Source organism: Myotis davidii, unplaced genomic scaffold (genome assembly GCF_000327345.1).
Source record: "Myotis davidii unplaced genomic scaffold, ASM32734v1 scaffold240, whole genome shotgun sequence".
Taxonomy (NCBI): Eukaryota; Metazoa; Chordata; class Mammalia; order Chiroptera; family Vespertilionidae; genus Myotis; species Myotis davidii.
This window is the reverse complement of record NW_006292334.1, coordinates 3,488,143-3,488,691: the sequence shown is the minus strand read 5'-3', so window position 1 is coordinate 3,488,691 and position 549 is coordinate 3,488,143.

Below are 549 nucleotides of genomic sequence, written 5' to 3'. Positions count from 1 at the left end.
TTTTATCAAATAATAAAAGGTAATTGGAAGAGGATGTATATTGGTCTATAGAAGAAATGTAGGGAACATTTTTCAACAGAAGACAACTAATGAACAGTAAAAAAAAAAAAAAAAAGCCATTAAGTATAGCTGCTTTATTGGGATGAGCAGGCTGCCCCTAGGCAGTCTAGAATATTTCCCCAGGGTTCTCCCAGTCTCTCCTATGGCTCACTGCATGTCAACATATCTTTTGAAGTTATAGGATCCCTACTCTCTTGTGTTTGTTTTTCTTAATTTTTCTTTATTTTATGGTAACAGATGTTTCAAATTGAGCTCTTAAAAAAAGTACATTTCACTATAGAAGTACTATTAAATAGGTACTTAAAAATACTAGAGGTCCGATGCCCAAAATTTGTACAAGGGGCTTGGCCCTCACAGCCCTGGCTTTGTCCAGAAGGACATCGGGAAGGATGTCTGGAAGGTGGTTCGGCTGTCCGGTCTAATTAACATATTATGCTTTTATTATTATAGATATTTACCCTGATTACCAATGCTCATGCAATAGTACAT